General features: G+C 42.2%; 1 protein-coding gene and 2 long non-coding RNA genes across 14 annotated transcripts in view; 2 read left to right on the top strand and 1 right to left on the bottom strand.

Annotated features, from left to right (window-relative positions):
* LOC101096257 (LIM domain containing preferred translocation partner in lipoma) overlaps window positions 1-15864 on the top strand; it is a 692709-nt gene that overhangs the window by 356511 nt on the left and 320334 nt on the right. The window lies entirely within an intron of this gene.
* LOC109503516 lies at window positions 1447-6775 on the bottom strand. Of its 2 annotated transcripts, none has more exons than XR_002162539.3 (3): window positions 6640-6775; window positions 4988-5753; window positions 1447-2829 (listed from the first exon to the last, which is right to left on the bottom strand). It is a non-coding gene; the product is annotated as an uncharacterized LOC109503516 (long non-coding RNA). The 2 variants fall into 2 exon arrangements; XR_002162538.3 differs by having other exon boundaries at window positions 6498-6696.
* LOC123379755 lies at window positions 6725-15770 on the top strand. Its single transcript, XR_006584635.1, has 2 exons — window positions 6725-6814; window positions 15346-15770. It is a non-coding gene; the product is annotated as an uncharacterized LOC123379755 (long non-coding RNA).

The following is a 15864-nucleotide window of genomic DNA, read 5'->3' as shown; positions in this document are numbered from 1 at the left end:
CATTGAGGGGCTGGATCATGTTAAGATACGATTACAGTACCAGAATATATTAACTCTCCCTGTAAATTAAAGCTCCACATTATTAATTGAAATCCAGGAACAATATAAATTGATGGAGCCTCACTGTGTTGCTGCTACCTCTTCAAATCCCCCCCCTTTTTTTTGGCGGGGGGTAGCATGGATGTCTTCTAAAGGGATTAGAGGACGTTGGCTTGCCTGATAGCTCAGAAATCTGCAAATACGATTTTCTAAAAAACTGATTTTATATAGTTTATGTATTTTTGGTAGCTCCAAGCCTGACTGCCAGAACATTCTGCTTTATAGTAATGCTCTGGTTTTACCACTGAAAGCTGTAGCATTGTGCTTTATCTCATTATCTCCAGATTGCAGCATCTGAGATGTAGAAAGACTGATAAACCTAATAACTATAGACTCTGCTTACCTGAGACTGAGTAGCTCAGAGGCCTCCACTACCGCCCATTTCTCCTTGGGGAATAGGTTTATTTTTTTCAATAAAAATTAAGTTTATGCTCTCATGACCGCCTCACACCCTTTCTCCAAGTGGGTAAGAAACAAACATGCACAGGCTCACACATCTATTCTTGTTCCCTGTTTTGCAATTTCTGGGAAGAAAAGGCCTTAGAATGGGAGAATAGATTTAGAAATTTAATCTGAGGATGTGTCATTGTTGTGGTATGAGATATCTAATTGCCCTTCTGCTTGTCAGGATATGTGTTTTTAAAGCTACTATCCATCAAGGCCTTTATTTTTAATTTTAATCTAGCTTCTTCCCACCTCCCTGACCCTGTTTTCTCTCTTTTTTCCTTCTCCTCCTTTCCTACTTCTCTCCACTACCTCGTATGCACACAAGTAGACCCACATCCACTTACACAGCAGTATGGGTGGTACAAACCTATATGCACACATGCACGTATGCACACATGCATACAGTCATGGACACACAGGTACACATGTACACACATATGCCGTGTACATGCTTACACGCTTACATATACACACGTGTGCACACCTGTTAACTACGTAATAGTCTTAGTATTGCCTAAGTTCTTATGATTTGTCAGGATCTCTGCTAAACGTTTTGCATACATTGTCTTATTTAATGTCTAAGCTTGGGAGGTGATACTCGCTATATCCCTGTTGAACAGATGAGGAAACTGAGGTTTGCGGAGGGTAAGTAAATTTCCCAAAGCCATATATCTCATAACTCAGTGGTGATTACAACTGTGGCTCTCTGGTTCCAATGCCCATGCTTCTGTCTGCTATACAGTGGTACCCTGAAATAGTTCCCAGAAAAGAGTTAGCCCCCTAAAAGAAAGGATTTCTTCACAATGAAATAAAATTTTTGTACATTGCAGTTCATGTCAAGTAACTTCTCTAGACAATGAGGAGACATTTTATGGTGGATATAATCCAGACTAGAAACCGGAATGTGTAAGTCCTTTATCACGTTCTCTATCTCTTCCTGGTGATTTGGGGCAGGTACCTAAATGGGGGAAACGGTGCAATTTATAACCTCATAGAAACGTACTTAAGTTCTGTTGAGATGGATGCCGAAAGAAGTCGGTGAGAACACATGCAAAAATTATCCACATTTGAGGTCTGGCTACTCCTGGTCTTTACCTCTTACACCATCTTCTCGTCTTGACACATTCACCTAGTTGTTTGCCCAGGGAGGGAAGCCATCTCAGATCGCATCTGTGGCCTCTTGTTTATTCTAGCAAACACTTGGACTGGCTTCGCTATGAGCTCACTGCAGAGGTATTCGGAGCCAAGGCATGGCTCTTAGTTGGTGTGTGTATTTCCCACTCACTGCAAGAACCAGTAGTTTAGGGCTACCCAGAAGTGTCTTCTCCAGAGCACTGCCACATATGTATTGTCCTTAGTAGAATAGAGAACAACTGAGACATAGTGGCAGAGCTAATATTTAGAAAATAGGGCTTATAATGACCATTCCAGTTCTTTTCCTTCACCAGTTGATCATTCCCACTGATCACTGGAAGCTGATGGACATGTGAAGGCTCTGGATTGGTGTGCGTTCCAATACAGGTACCAAATGTTAAGGTCTACTGTTGGGAAAGGTAGTGTTGGTGATCTCTGTCACTGTATTTACACCAGCAGTGAGTACACTGGTCATGAGGCTTTCCTGAACTTTGTGTATGTCTCAGATTCTGTAGTATTTTCACAAGGTACTTTTATGGTAAGAGAAAAAGGATGCTCTTTGCTGTTAATGTGACCAAGATACTTCAAAGTCAGTCTTATTTTGTTGGCATCAAGAGAACCCTCCTGCCCCCATTTGCCACTCTCCGCAGCTTGTTAAATTGAACAAGACTTCTGTGTTACAGTGATTTGTCCAAAAATTTAAAAGTATAATTCAACATAGAGCATAATAAGAAATCATATAAAGCAGGAGCCAGCAAAGCCACAGCCTTTGAAAAATAAAACAAACAAAACAAGTCTTTGGGTATTAAGCATGGTGGCTGTGTCCTAAGCTCTCATTTATTTTTGGCAGTTGGAATCTTTGAAAAGCACAAATTGCTGGCCCGTTACACTTGCAGGCTTCAAGTTACTGGCAAGCTGACTGGTAAGACTGTCGGTTAGGAGTGGTGAGGCACATTAGATTGTGGCGAGAAAGTTGTCTGAACGAGCATCCCGTATTTCTAGAAGAGAGGCAGAGGTAGCTGCGCTGCCCAGTTCATGAGGTGGTGTATTAAATGAGATATCAGGGAAAGCAGTTCGTTAAACCTTAGTTGGTGTCCGTGTATCTTTTGGCAAAGTGTCTTCTTATGAGCCTCAGGGAGCTTGTTGGATCTGGAGAAAGAAACTGGGTCATAAGATGTTTTCAGTAACAACTACATATATTTCTCCATAGAGAAATAGTGTCCAAACTATGAACTCTTGTAGAGAGTTCCTATTTTATTATTAAGTTTAGTAATAAACCTAGTTTCTTGTAAAGCATCTAGTGTTTCCAAATATTTTTAAATGTGTTGGCCCCTCATCAAACCAATAGGTCTATATGGGAACAGATCCTGTGTGAGTTAGCAGGCTATAAAAATAAACCTTCCCTTTAGGAACTTCACTTTAGTAGGGAAATCCTAACATAGGCACGGACAGAGAAGATAGAGGAGGAGCCATAGGAGGAGAATGTAAAATACACGTCTGTGTGTGTTGGGAGTAGGAGGGATGGTGGTGGCTGTTGAAGTCACTTTCCGCCAAAGAGATAGATTATTCTCCCCTGAAAAAAAGTCACGCCTGTGCCTGGCCTTTATTTCATGGTCAGCTATGGGCATTGGGTGATGCCGGTGAGAATGATGCTCTAGGAGCAGAGATATAAGCAATTTCAGGAAACCCTGTGCAGTTTAGCATTGTCTTGGGAGAAGGGTACGAGAAGGGAGGAACGTTAAGAGGTCAGATTAGAAAGATGTGATTCCATCTTGGAGGTCCTTTCACCTCAGGTGGAGGAACTTGTGTAAGTGGTTTGAATATTAACTGGATTAACTGACAGAAAATTGTGCGGTGTTCCTGGGGCCTTCCTATCTCTCGGTTTCAATTTCCCCATCTGTCAAATGTCAAATAAGAGTTTTTAACCTTCTTCCTTTTTTTTTTTTTTTTTTTTTTTTTTTTTTTTTTTTTTTGAGGGAGAGAGAGTGCGTGTGCACATATGTGCCTGAGTGGGTCAGAGGGAGAGAGAATCCCAAGCAAGCTCCAGGCTGTCAGCACAGAGCCCCTTGTGGGGTTTGAACCCACAAACTGGTGACATCATGACCTGAGCCGAAGTCAAGAGTCAGATGCTTAACTGACAGAGCCACCCAGGTGCTCCAAGAGTTTTTAGCTTTCTAACCTCAGAGTTATGACTCTGATCTCTGATGTTTCATAAATCCTTGAATAATTTCATCTTAGCCTCCCATTAAGATTACTTATTCAGTACATATAACTGTAGTGGTTTCTGTAGTAAACAGACAGTACTGTAGTAAATACCCGGTGGGAACTAGGACTGAGAAAATAGTCATGTGTTGCTGATTTAACTATGATCTGGAAAACTGTGAGAAGTAAGCATGGGCCATCATCAGCTCATGAAACTCATGGGCAAAGGCCGGAAAGTGGGGGTGAGCTTGACCTATGCTATCAGTTCTTTATTATCCCTGTGACAGTGCCACTAACTTGGTGACTTAAAGCGATACATTTCTTTATTGTCTTCAAATTCTGTAGTTTAGAAGTCTAGTACCTGTCTCTTCACCTAAGATAAAGGTGTTAGCAGAACTGCTTTTGTTTCTGGAGGTGCTAGGGGGCAATTCTGGGGGCTTTTCCAGCTTCCAGTGGCCTCCCGGATCCCCTGGCTTGTGGCCTATTCTGAAGGAAATTCCCACTCCTTTCAAAGCCGGCAACCTTGTATCTCTCTGACCTTTCTTCTAAGGGTATGTCTCCCTCTGACCACAGCTGGGAAAGGTTCTCTGTTTTTTAGAAGTCATGTGATCCGATTCGGCCCGTCTAGATAATGCAGGAGAACCCTTCCATTTCAAGATTTAATCACATCTGCAAAGTTCCCTTTGCCAAGTAAAACAACACGTGCACAGCTTCTGGGAATTCGAGTGCAGATATCTACGACTGAAGTGTTATCTCACCTACCACTGTCTGTTTCTGGGAATGCCAATGATCACACATGGTTAATGCATAGACAGTGAGGCTGTCCATGAGAAAAGGGATCAGTAGCCAGATTGTGGACTGTGTTTTGCGCTTCATGCAGAGTTCTGAGGTTATTCTGATGCCAATCGGGAACTATTCAGTTCTTTTTTAGCACAGGGGTATTTAGTCTGTAATTAACTGTCCAAGTGGGTAGCTCTGTGGTACCCAACAACCCTTTGCATTTACTTCTATGAGAAAAATTGAATCTATTTTTCGACTCCATACACTGGAACACAATTCAGTGCCATCGTTATATTCTCACCATTCTCATCATTAATATTCTCACCTCTTTTTACCACGTTCTTTTTCTACATCGTCTCCCTAACTTGATTGTCTTGGAGCCTGAGGGAACGCCATTCATGGTCTGTGAGTTGTTGGGTAAAAAGTTCAGGAAGGTTTTCATTGGGCAAAGGTGTTTCGGGTTCTGGAAACTGGAACTTGGTCACGGCAAGAGGTATTTAGGAGGACAAAGAGATGCCTGTTCCTTGCAAGGGCAGCCCGTTGAGTTTGTGCTTTCTGGAGCTGACAGGGCCTGCGTGAGGAGGGGGATAGCCTCTTCACATATTTAACTCAGGCATAACACCCAGTTTCCTCTCAGGTCCCCCAGGAGCAGATCTAGGATGTCTAATGACAGAATTGGCACTGAATCTCTGCACGTTCAACGTAAGAGTGGGTAGTTAACTTGTGTGCTTGTTCAAGAACGATTCGTAATGCAGAGGAGGAGCTGGCGAATAGACGAAGCCTAGTAAATTGAAAGATTCTCCTGATGGAACAGGGAAATTGAGATTTATTGTTTAGTCAGTTTTAATTACAGTGTTGTGTTGCAGAGGAAAGCAGCTAAACAGGACGTTGGCTTGTAACACCACCAACGTGGAATCAACCTCAAAGGAGATGGTTGTCAGAGCAGTGTTCAGTTCCCGAGCTTTTACCAGATGAGTCACTTGTGTGAAGATATCTTGACACAGATAGAATCGAGGTGCTCACGTTATATCTGATCACAGAAATGTTAATGCAGAATAGCAAACTGGCTTTGATCTTCATGGGATTGCAGTCTGGGGAAGAAAGAGGGGGTGCATTTTTAAAGGTCATCTCTACTACTTAGGAGAAAACACATTTCGTGCCCATGTGAGACTGCCTTTCAAGATGGGAAATGAGTCCATTTGAGGGAAAACTGCAAATTGTTTTCTCGGTGTGAATTTTGTGTTAGCGTGTGTGTGTGTGTGTGTGTGTGTGTGTGTGTGTGTATCCATGCACGTGTGTTTTTGGAAGAGTTTAGCATCTTAAATAGTTATTACTTCTGTGTTGTAGTTGATGACATCTAACACCCACTGTGGTGCATGGAGAGGAAGAACCTTGTATCTCCCACTTTAGGTGTTAACGATGTGGCATAATTTTGCAAAAAAAGGCACACAATTTCAAATGTGACTTCTTTCCTAACTTGTAAGTAGAGTTGACAGCAATGAATTTATCTCCTCTGTGTAAACTCAGAAAGAGTATCTTTTGAATGAGTGGTAGTTGAATTCATACCAATGAATGTTAGAGAGTAGAGATGAATCGGTGTTTATTTGGGTGACAAGGAGTGTCTACAGGGACGAGGCTGCTTGTCTGAGGTTGGATAGCAGGTCAGGGGCACTGCCAGGACCAGAACCAGCGTCGTCTGACTCCCAGCTACATCTTGGTCCACTACAGCTGCCTCTTACGTTTGACAGTCTGTGACTCACAGTCCAAATCTATGGTGATGTATATAATATTTCACTTTGATTCTAAATCAGCAAGCCATTTTTAGAAGTACTTACACTGGGGCTTTACATCTTACACTATTCTTATGGATTCTTCAGGTTGTCTTCTGGAACTCTAATAAGAGTGACCAGAGGCACCATTTATTCATTACAGCATTCCCCCCTTATCCATAGCTATGCTTTCTATGATTTCAGTTACCTGTGGTCAGCCCTGGCCCAGAAGTAGAGGGTCCTCCTTCTGGCCTGTTGTCAGGTTAGTAGTGACCCAATATTATATCACAATGCCTCCGTCACTCGCCTCACTTCATGTCATCATGTAGGCATTTTATCACCTCCCTTCATCACAACAAGAAGGATGAGTATAGTCCAATAAGGTACTTTGGGAGAGAAAGCCAGAGACCGCATTTATGTAACTTTTGTTACGGCATATTGTTATAATTGTTCTATTTTATTGTTATTGTTGCTAATCTCTTACTGTGCCTAATTTATAAATTAAACTGTCACAGATATATATATATATAGAAAAAAACATTTATATGTATATGTATATGTATATGTATATGTATATGTATATGTATGTATATGTATGTATATGTATGTATGTATATATATGTATATGTGTATATATATGTATGTGTATATATATGTATGTATATATGTGTATATATACTGTTCAGTATTATCCTTGGTTTCAGGCATCCACTGGGGGTCTTGGAATGTATCCCTCATGGGGAAGGGGGCGGGGATTATTGTATCATGACAAATATTTTGTGAACACCTATTGAATGGCAGGCTCTCTTCTAGAAGGTAAAGCTGCAGCTTTGAATAAAAGAAAATGTATTTCCCCAAACCGTTCATATTCCTTTGGGGAGAAAAAAAACAAGTAAACATTAAGTCCGATGGAGTTAAGTGCTGTAGAGGAAAAGCAAGATAAACACAGGAAGTACTTTGGTAAGAATGCAGTAATAGTTGCTAGTTTGCATAAGGTAGGTAGAGAAGAGAAGGCCTGATGAGGGGGTGATATTGGAGCCGAAATCTCAAGTAGGGAAGGGAGTGAGCCATGCAGATGTTTGGGACAGAGGGGAGAATGTCCCTGAAGGAGGAGAGCACGAGTGGGGGAGACCTGGGAGAGGTGCATGGCCAGCAACTAGCCTGTTTCTGAAAGAGTAAAGTGGCCAAAGATAGCTGAAGCTGAGTGATCTTAAGGGGAGCGAGAAAAGAAGGGGTCGGGGATCTGTTGGGCCAATGATCATCATACAGTACAAGCTTGTGGTCCGTCGTAAGCACTTTGACTCTTAGTCCGAGTGAGATGGGAGCATTTGGAGTCACGTGATCAGCCTTGTGCGAGTAGAAAGTTGGCTGCAGTGATAATCCACACGAGACATGATGGCTGGTTGTAGGTACGGGGCAGGTGCTAAGCAGTAGTGGGATTCTGGATACATTTGGATGGTAGTGCTCAACAAGCTCTGTGGACAGGGTAGATGTAGAATACGAGAGCAGAAGAAGAGGCAAGAATGACTGCTGGGTTTCTAGCCTAAGCTACTAGAAGAATGGACGTGGCAATTAGTGAGATGCCAGGAGGACAGCAAGAGAATCAGTTTTGTGTTTGATTTTTCTGAAGAGCAGGGGTGATCCGGAATTTGGTTTCAGGTGTGGTACATTGGAGCTCTTAGACATGCAAGTAATGGTTGAGTAGACAGTTGTATATTTGTCTCTGGGGCCCCAGGGCAAAATCTTGATTTAATACAGATTTAGGAGTCAATGGATATGAATTGAAAACCTTGATACTGAGTAACATCACCTGAGGCGATGGATTAAGGCCGGGCCAGTATTTTGATGTCTCAGAGAGAGACAGAGGAACCATTAAAGGATGTCATGAACAGGGACATTAGGTAGGGGGAGAATCAAGGGACGGTGCTGTCCAGACACGGAGTGAAAAAACCTGCTTTGAGACTGAGTAAGTGAGCAGGTTTTCTGTGGGATCAGATGCTAGGAGGACTGAGAAGTGGATCACTGGATTTAGTCAGGTCTTTTGTGGGGTTTGCCTTGACACAAACAGGTCTCACTGCTGTGTTGAGCTTCTGGCTCATACCTGATGTACTTTTCCTTTGTCCGGGTGGAACCCACGCTAAATAATGGTTAGATGCAAGGGCTCCGGAGTTACAATCCTGGCTCCATATCTTTACTTTTTAAGCTTACACAACTTATTTGACCTTCCTCTATGCTTACTTTTTTAGAGAGGAAATGATCTCCACTTCATAGCGCTATTGGGAAGGTTGGATGAGATAAATGCTTAGCACAGTATCTGTGACATAGCAAATGGCCAATAAATGGTAAGACTTATGATTAAGAATAGAACAATCAGTAAAATTTAATGAAAATGAACCTGCCTTATGTTTTCTTCTTATCCTGAAAATCACATATCTCTCTAGAGTTGCACCTGAATGGTTGGCCTATTTTATGTTCTTTCTTTCTTTGCTTTTCTTGGGGGCATTTTCACAATCATTACATGAGTTGACCACATTGTAATCTACTAGTTCTGTCTTCTAGATCGAGTTCCCTGAGAAGCCATATCCTGCCCATACCTCAAAACTTAATGCAGGGCTTGGCAGATCTGGCACTTTAGGCTTGATTAAAATGGTTCCTGAATGTCCTGGTGACTGATCAGGGTGTCACATGCAGGGTCATTCCAATATGCAATGTGGTAATGCTGGGGTAGAGTCCTAATTGCTGGAGTCTTACAAACGCGTTTTAATTTCTTAGAATTCTTCAGTGTCTTTTTAATCTACCATCCCCTCCCTTTACAGGTTATTGCACAAGTAAACCCTTGTACTTTTCTCACTCCTGTAAGGGGCCCCGAGCTATTATTCAGTTCAGTTGAACTGTGGCGTTGGTCTTGTTCTGTGGTGGGTACCTCTAGGGCAACTACACATTCTTTCTCTTTCTAGTACCTAAGAATAAAATAAGGCCTTCATTTTGGATTTCTCCCTTTCATAGTTCCAGAAGCTCAAATAATGGGGTCTTTATTTTAAAAGTGTCTTCATGAGTTGGAAAAGAAAGGGAGGAGGCGGTTGATGTTTGTTTCCTTTCTCTTCTTTGAAATACATGAGTAAAGATAACTCTTCACAGATCCGAACTATAGCAAAAACTGTGTTTGTTGGATTCTGGAAACATGTTTTTAAATCTAAAGCAACCCTGGGCCAGGAGGAGTGAAGTGGCAACAGCTTCAGCAGCCGGTGGTGTATTTTTAAGAGCTGTGTCCCTCGACGGAAGGAGATACTGGGAGCGAACATCTGGTCTAATTCCTGTGCCTTCCTTTACCAGTTCGCAAAATGGCAACAGGTGTTTCTTGGCTTTTTCACGTAGTGTGCAGTCTAGGTGGTAAAGTGGTATGTTCAACTCCTCAGTTTGCTTTTTGAGGAGTAGTGGGTTGCTACTGAAAAGGCTCTAACGTAGTTCCCACTGACCTGTCCTTCCTCAGAACACCAGTGGCCTGTGCCCCGTTCAAAGGACCTTGGCTAACATGTTTACCTGAATAAGGATAAGAGTCAAGAGGAATCAGAGGGAAGCCAGAGACTTGTAGAAGGCTTATTCTATTGTTGCTGATGCCACAATTTAGTAAAGTGTGGAGAATGGGTTCGTGATGGTTTGGTGTTCTCTTTTCTGCATGTATGTATGCAATAAGCAAAACAACAGAGGACATGAGAACTGAGAGAGCCCGATGTCAGTACTTTATGTTAGGGATTCTCAAACAGGTGCAGAAAAGTGAACTGATTTGTGCAAGAGCCCACAAACCAATAAGGAGTGGATATCATCAATACCTTTTTAAGAAATTCTTATTTAAATTCCAGTTAGTTAACATACAGTGTACTGTTAATTTCATGTCTACAATTTAGTGATTCCACACGTTCATACAACACTCGGTGCTCATCACAGCAAGTGTGCCCTTTCAATCCCCATCAATATTCTTGAGCAGAAAGCAAGTCAGGTATGTGCGTACAGGTGCGTGTTTACTCCCACCAGACACTCAGACAAAATATCACCTCCGCTCCCGGCCAGTAAGTTTCTTGTCTGCCTCTTAGTTCTTTGGTTCTTCTGTAGAAACACAAGACTTTCTGTTAAACTGACTTCTTTATTTGGGGTAAGCTGTTATATTCTAAAAACATCAAGATGGAAACCTGTATCTCCATATCTCATCTCGACATCCGATGGTGGTACACTTTACCGAGCTCGTAATTTCTCCTATTGCACACATCTCCAGTGGACTCTGTAATTTCTAGCTTCTAATTTAAAGCTACCTATAATACCTCATCATCACTGTCTACCTGGCACTGTCGTCCTTGAAACTTGCCTCCCACCCCGTCTAACTTGATGTACACATTTCTTCAGGCACTTGTCGCATCCTGTGCTCTATTACAGTTAAGATCAGCTGTGTGCATTCCCCTTCTCTGGTAAGACAGGAACCCTGTTACTTGTGGGGAGTAGGTTCGTGTGTGCTTCCGTCTCTGGATCTTCCATTGCATCCGACACAATAGGACTTGGTATGGGTTAGGCACTCGGGGAATGTCTGCTGAACAAATGAAGGCAATTAGGGGGAAAAAAATTAAGCCCTCAACAGTCTTTAAAACAATCCAGTGAATAGATTTACCAGAACTGCGAGGCCGTAGTTATTTTGACATTTTTACCTCCCACTTGCTGTTCTAAATAAAAGCAAAATAAAACCATAGGTTCTTCAAATGTCAAAAATGAATTCAGTGATATAAAGTACAATGGGTCACACTGACTACTTTTGATTAACTTTCTGCTACTGAGAAGACATGTGTACATGACTCTGCTTTTCTCAGAGGAGCAGTGCCTTTGTTCTGTTCTGAATTCGTGGGGAAAAAGAGGAGTTGTTGATAAAACAAAGATCTTGACTTTGTCTCAAATGGGAGACAAAGAAGGTATTATGGAGATTAGGGAACAAAATATCTGGATTCTTGTACATGCGCTGCCTCTGTCTAGCTGTGTGTCCTTCCACCCGTCCCTTTCTGGGCCTTAGTCTCCCCCGATGTCACACGAGGGAGCTGAAGTAGTTAATTGCCAGCGCTTCCATCCCGCCTGGAATTCTAGGCTGGGGTTGAAGAGTAATTCCTTCCGATGACATATGGCCCAACCTTCAGCTCTTAATTGGCCCGCCATCATGATCACAAGTACCTGATTATTCACACACTTTTGAATATATGAATTGCATAAAGCTGTTCAGTGATGGTGAAAATTGAGTCCTAAATATTCTATCAGATGTATATGTAATGTAACCTATTCAGGATCTCATTAGGGTGTAAAATGATATGTGAAATATGCACCAAGCGAGAAAGACTTAGAACATTATGATAACGGAGTAATACAATTTGATTTTTATGAGTTAAGGATGATGGTATAATAAGAGCTTCAGTTCTATGAAGCCTGGAGCTGCAGTGTGTAGAGTTGTGTCTAGTAGGGAAAAGCCATGAGAATGTGTTGTTTTCATTCTTGTATGCCTATGTTCACAGAATCAACTATTTCACTCAGACCTGGGAAACAAAGCCGCTTATTAGCCTCTTTGTTCGAGTCATTCTGACTCGTCACCCACACCGTTCATATTTATGTTCATGCATATTTCATTATTCTTTGGCCATGCTGGTGCCACAAAGAGAAATGTTTGTGCTTTGAAAAGGTACCCAGAATCCCCCAATTTCTCATCAGAAAAAAATAAAACCACTTACCTCACATAAACTCACTTCAGAAAATGTGAATGCAACACTGTTGCCCAAACCACTTTCTCCTTTGAATGCCAGCTGTCCACACCGCAGCTCTACTGACCTTCTACTTCCAGCGCCTGAGACCTATACCACCTCCCAGGCTGCTGGGGCTGGTGTGGGTGTTCATCTGGCCGAACAGAACGGGCTCGTGTTCTCACTCTGCTATCTGGGACCTGGATTCTCCATCTACCACTCAGCAGCTCTGTGAATGCTGGAGAGATGTCTCATTTCTCTAAGATCCTAATTTTCTCATCAGTAAGAGAGGAACGGTTATGGGGCACCTGAGTGGCTCAGTCGGTTAAGCAACCAACTCTTGGTTTCGGCTCAGGTGATGATCTCACAGTTCGTGAGTTCAAGCCCTGCTGGCACAGCTGGCAGTGCGGAGCCTGCCTGAGATTCTCTCTCTGCCTCTGCCCCACTTGGCGCTATCTCTGTCTCTCTCAAAATAAATAAATAAACTTAAAAAAAAGGGGAAAGAATAGTTACATTTATGTTATGACATGGCTAGACTTATGAGAGAGAATGCATAGATGGCATTCAACCCCGGGACTGGCCCTTACTAGGTATGGGTTTACTTCCCTTCTTGTGGATAGCTGGGGGTCTCTTTCTTTACCTGATTTTTCTCTGTGCTATGCCAGCCCCAGAGGGTCTTCCACTGCATTGTTAAGGAGAGGAAAATGGCCTGCAGTCATCTTTCCAGATCCTTTCCAGTTCAGTGATGCCTCAAATCACTACCAGCAATCTCTGCTGCATTGTGATGTCCATTTCCTTGTGTGTTTTTTAGGCTTTCATAATCTCCTATGAATGGAGCGTGGGATCTGGAGGACCTGGCTTCCAGGCCTCTCAGAATATCCTACTAGTTGACCCATGCCAAATGATTTCCTTCTACTTATGTATGTTTGTATGTATGTATGTATGTTAAGTTTATTTATTTATTTTGAGAGATAAAGAATGAACAAGCAGAGGAGGGGCAGAGAGACAGGGAGAGGGGAAAATCCCAAGCAGGCTCCATGCTGTCAGCACAGAGCCCAATGTAGGGCTTGAACCCATGAACCATGAGATCATAACCTGAGCCGAAACCAAGAGTCAGGCCCTTAATGGACTGAGCCACCCAGGCCCCCCAAAACCTTCCTCTATATTTAAATGATAGTCCTATCCCTTCAGTCTCTCCAGAATTGCATCGATTGGGGTCATTCATTTCTGCCTCGGTTTATTGGATACTCAGTATTGAGGGCATCCATTTCTGTTTTCTTCCTTTTATGTGATTCAATGTTTGTACATTCCCATTGTTACTCCTGAAGTAGTAACCAGGTAACATTTCTGAGCCTGGCTGATCTAGAGGCCCTTCAAGTCTGAGCTTCCTTCTTGATAATGGCAATTCAGTACTTTCACTTAATATCTTAACATTTGCAAAGTTCCTTCATTTATTCATTAGCATTGAACTCTCACAAAAGCTCCTGGAGATGGGGATTCTTAGGTACATTTTAGAGATGAGGAAACAGGCTGAGAGATGAAATGATTTGCTCCAGAGTCCTATAGCAGGTGCAGCATACCCTGGATTTCAAACAGCATCCTTCTTCTGGTCTAACACCCTGGCCTTTCTTCTGAATGTAAATGGGACTCCCAGCCTGAGTTAGAAAGTCTGTGTGCTCATTAATACCTAAGCGAATCTGTCTTTCCATGCAGAAGAATGAGATGAGACTTGGGAGCATTTTCTTCAGCCTACAAGATCTGTATTTGTGTCCCTTTCTAATATATTCCTAACCTTAAATTCCTTCTTAAGCTCCAAGAACATTTTACTCAGTGTAGAAATTCACTGTTGCCATTGGCTTCTTCAGAGCTTAGCCGTGCACATTTCTTCATTGTGACTGGCAGGAGAGGTCCACTCAGTCCCTGAATGTACATTTTCTTGGACACGGTCTCAGGAATCAATCGCTATAAAAGAAAGTGCACTTGCTGTAAAAAGCACCCGTGATTTTTTTTTTTTCCCTTCCTTTGAATGCAATACCATCTACCTTTGCTAATCCACTGAGCTTCTCCGTACATGTCCCTGTCACTCAAAAATGTAAGAGAACAGCACGGTGTAGATAGAGCACTGGGCAAGTCAGAAGAGCAGATTCCAAAGCCACCTCTTCCACTAGTTAAATATTTGATTTTGGAATATCACTTCACTTCTCTGAACATCTAGTTCATCTCTTGTTTTTTTTTTATTTTTATTTTTTTAATGTGTATTTATTTTTGAGAGAGAGGGAGAGACAGAGCGTGAGCAGGGGAGGGGCAGAGAGAGAGGGAGACACAGAATCCAAAGCAGGCTCTAGGCTCTGAGCTGTCATCACAGAGCCCGACGCGGGGCTCAAACTCACAAACCGCGAGATCATGACCTGAGCCGAAGTCGGACGCTTAACCGACTAAGCCCCCCAGGCGCCCTAGTTCATCTCTTATGAAGGACCAAACTAGATCATTTCTAAGGTTCTTTTCAACTCCAGTGGTTGGTAAATTCTCCAGCATATTGGTCTCCTTCCTAGTTTATTGGAATACTATCGTTTATTCTTTTCATTTTGCAGGGAAATGCTTATTGCATGTAAAGTTAGGAGGCTTTACTTATCCCACACCTATTTATGGAGTACCGACTATGCGCAATATAATGGAAGTGTAAGAGATGTTTGGAGGAGGGAGACATCCAGAAGAGGAAACTGTGTATGAGTAATGATATGGCAGTTTGAAAGTACAAGTTTTGATGAGAATGGGGCATGGCTGAGAATTTATAAGGCATGGAGGTGAGCAGGTGGATATGAGGCTGTGTAGAAGAGCAGATCGACCTGAGTTTGGAGGGTCTCCACAATGTGTATTGCACACGCATGCACACAGATATATCCGTGCCCCTTTTCAGGGTGTCCTGACTCTTGCTCTTTTTACTTTAGCAAGCAGCTAACCCTGCTAAGATTACGTAGATTTATACATTTGAGGAGGAATCCCTTAAAAAAGACGGGGAACGTCAGGTGTACCAGAACCTTTGCTCCCATTAAGGGTATCATTTTGGGGTGTGAGAGTTAATCTCCCCTACTGGCTGTGACTTGCTGCAAGACGAGGATTTTTATATATTCTTTCTTGAATTTCTAACACAGAGCTCATTTCCACCATGGTTGATGCGCAGGAGTAAATGCTTGTTGCATTGAATTGCTGCCTAAATTCCTAGGAAGGAAGATGGTAGTTTTTCTCATACAGAATAACTAGGAGATTTTTTTTTTTTAATGAGCTACCAAAATCAAAAAAAAAAAAACCGCAATGGAAAAATTGACAGCCTGGATCTGTAATCTAAGTGACCTGACAATTAAAAGAACTTATTACCGTGTTAGCCTGCCAGATGGATCTCCTTGAAATGCAGCGTGCGGTGCTTCTGAACACAATTCAAGTGCAGTCTTCCTTTTCTACCCGCTCCATGTTTGTTGCGTTTGGGAAAGAAGCAGTTTTATTTGAACTAAACCCACTCATCTCAAGTGTGTTTAATGACAGCAGGATGTGACAGATAAAATAAAATCCTACAGCCTCATTTGATGTTTGTTTTAATTCCAGACCTTAGTGAAAGGAGACAGGATAAAACAACGTGGTTCAAATGGAGGAGTTTAAAATAAATTATCTATTGT

Source organism: Felis catus, chromosome C2 (assembly GCF_018350175.1).
Source record: "Felis catus isolate Fca126 chromosome C2, F.catus_Fca126_mat1.0, whole genome shotgun sequence".
Classification (NCBI taxonomy): domain Eukaryota; kingdom Metazoa; phylum Chordata; class Mammalia; order Carnivora; family Felidae; genus Felis; species Felis catus.
The sequence above is the reverse complement of the archived record's forward strand: the minus strand, read 5'-3'. Positions and strand labels throughout refer to the sequence as shown.